A 471-nucleotide genomic window follows, 5' to 3' on the forward strand; every position below is an offset into this window, starting at 1 on the left:
ATTTTGTCTTTTCAAAAAAATTTTATTTATATCAAATATATTTTTAATAGTTAAATTTTTAAAAATGTTATTACTAATTTAGTAATAAGTAATAACACAGACAACTATCTTTGATTTACTTGTATTGGTATTTGTTTTTATAATATTATCGTTGAATTAGTCTTAAATTTTTTAAAAAATTAATCATTAGAGTATATTTAATGTAAGTTAAAATTTTTTAAGACAAAATTAAAATAAAATAAAATTTAAAAATATTTTTAAAATTTGTAATAAATTTTGAAAACAAAAATTATATTTTACCCGTAATAAAATTAAGATCGACTCTTTGAGGTTCTCTCTGATGTAATTTATTTTTAATAATTCCACTAATTATCATTATGAATCAACGAAGAAGTGACTATCTATATATCCGTCTGTTTCATACTTTGACGTGACAAGGTTAAAAGAGTTACTTATTCTTTTTGTTTTTTT

The sequence above is a fragment of the Arachis ipaensis genome, chromosome B08, assembly GCF_000816755.2.
Source record: "Arachis ipaensis cultivar K30076 chromosome B08, Araip1.1, whole genome shotgun sequence".
Classification (NCBI taxonomy): domain Eukaryota; kingdom Viridiplantae; phylum Streptophyta; class Magnoliopsida; order Fabales; family Fabaceae; genus Arachis; species Arachis ipaensis.